At 44.2% G+C, this 2252-nt stretch overlaps 1 pseudogene; it reads right to left on the bottom strand.

Moving 5' to 3' along the window:
- Positions 1–1666: 1666 nt before the first annotated feature.
- The window catches only part of LOC108285166, a 1895-nt pseudogene continuing 1309 nt past the window's right edge, over positions 1667–2252 (bottom strand).

Genomic DNA, 2252 nt, shown 5'->3' with positions numbered 1-2252 from the left:
TAAAAGGAGAATAGCTAAATAAACTGTGGTTCATGTGATAGACTACTATGTAGCCATTAAAAAGAATGAAGCATGTCTATATGGCATGGAAGACTTTTCAAGCCATACTTTTTAATAAAAATAGCCAAAATAGGTAATCTATGTATGTTTTGACTACTTAGATGTGATAACAAGCATAAAAAAAGGCAAAGAAGAGAATGGGGACTTGAAATAGAGGTTACCTTAGGAAAGGAGAGTGAGATAGCATGGAGGGTGGGGCCCGGCTTAAGGGGTTTCAGCCTTTTCTTTCAAGTTATGATTATTTTTGGTTAATTCCCTGTGTAAGAGTTAAAGAGGAAACAAACACTAAACGTGGCTTGGCAGTCTGCTCCTGGCTGAATTCAGCCAGGAGCACTTTCTCTTACAGACTAAGAATATATATTGGTTTTAGGGTGACTGGGCTAATCACAAGCTTGGAATATTTATGTGTGTGGAGAAGTTTATGACAGGGTTGGAATCTCTCTGGGAGGGGGGGAGGTTATCTTGGGGGAGACATCTTTCCAGCCAGAGCGAGAGGGGCTAGCATGTCTCTGGTAGGGGAGGAGTTTGGAGTGTTGCTGGTTGGAGATGTTATTTGTGGTTTATGGTCATGCTGAGCTTAGCCATTAGGCTGATACCCTTTGGATTCAGGCAGTTTTTTTAATTAAGGTGAACTTTTAGAATGAGAGGCTTGTCCAAGATGGTGATGCTCCTGCTCTGTCATCCTGTTACTAAATACAGTTATGGAGAGGCCAGAGAAACACTCCATAGGGATGTTTTAGAGAGGAATCAGTGCCAAATGATTTTACAGTTCTTCCTTACCCCTAAGTTTCTGATTTGATAATTCAAATTCACAGCTAAGTATAACCTATGCAGATGAACGTTCATTTCTCAGATGGTGTCTTTGTAGGTTGGAGGGGGAGGGCGGGGATCCCTTCTCCTTTCTTCTCTTCAATATCCCTTTCCTCCAAGGCCATCCAGGAAGCCTTACACAGCAGAAGAGACAGTTTAGGAACTAACACCTTTAAAGGTCTCTGAGATTTGAATAGATTGAAATTGCCTGAGGGAATGTGTTTTCTGAATCGTTTTTTGATAAGCCATTCAAAGAAAAGAGAAAGAGTCCTTCAAAAGACCCTCTATACAAACTTTTCCCTTGATGAAACACCTATTTGCAGATATTATTCTTAACTTTTCAATGAAGGAATCAGGAACGAAGAAAAATCAGAAGCACAAAATAATAAAAAGATCAGAAAAAGAGATTATTATATGCAAAGGATCTGGAAGCTGCCCTGGGAACTGACCGGTAGTTGGTATGTCCCAGTGCCCCTGCAGAAATAAGGAGGTTTTTAAATCAACTAGATGGAGAATATGAACAAAGGGCAGCATTTATCTACACAAGACAATACTTACAAAAATATCTTTTAATTGTTATTTTATAGCTCCCCACTGCAGCTGCACCCCATCCTTCCCTTCAATGATGACATTTACAGGCTTCAGGGGGACCAGGGAACAAATGTGGGGCCTGGCAGCCGGACTACGCTGCCAGCCAGGGAGAACAAGTCACAAATACAAATTATCACAACAATTAGCAACTGTACTTGGGGGATCTGGAAATTGAGGAGGCCCCAGCTCCTCATTGAACAGGGGCCTATTTGGCAGTGACCTTGCTCTCGAGATGTTAATGTTCCTTCAGCCTGAGGGCATTAATGTTGATGAACTTGGTGGCATCAATTGGCTCCTAGTCACCCTGCACGTTCATGCTCATCAGCTCCTGGTTGAAGAGAGACAGTGGGGACTCCCACCGGAGGATGTACACCTGGCCCTTGAAGACAGACAGCTGCATTTTCCCTTTCACTCGCTCCTGGGACTTGGCGAAGCAGTGGTGGACAAATTCACACCTAGGGCGGTGCCAGAAACTGGTGTGCACCAGCTCAGCAAATTTCAATCCCAGGTTTTGTTTGATTTTGCACACTTCCCGGTCCATGGTGAAGGCCCTGATGTCTAAATGAGTGTGGTTAAAGATGGTGCCTGTTGGCCGGGCGCGGTGGCTCAAGCCTGTAATCCCAGCACTTTGGGAGGCCGAGGCGGGTGGATCACAAGGTCAAGAGATCGAGACCATCCTGGTCAACATGGTGAAACCCCGTCTCTACTAAAAATACAAAAAAAATTAGCTGGGCATGGTGGCGCGTGCCTGTAATCCCAGCTACTCAGGAGGCTGAGGCAGGAGAATTGCC

Source organism: Cebus imitator, unplaced genomic scaffold (genome assembly GCF_001604975.1).
Source record: "Cebus imitator isolate Cc_AM_T3 unplaced genomic scaffold, Cebus_imitator-1.0 Scaffold292, whole genome shotgun sequence".
In the NCBI taxonomy this organism is placed as follows: Eukaryota; Metazoa; Chordata; class Mammalia; order Primates; family Cebidae; genus Cebus; species Cebus imitator.
This window is presented reverse-complemented; position numbering and strand designations above follow the sequence as displayed.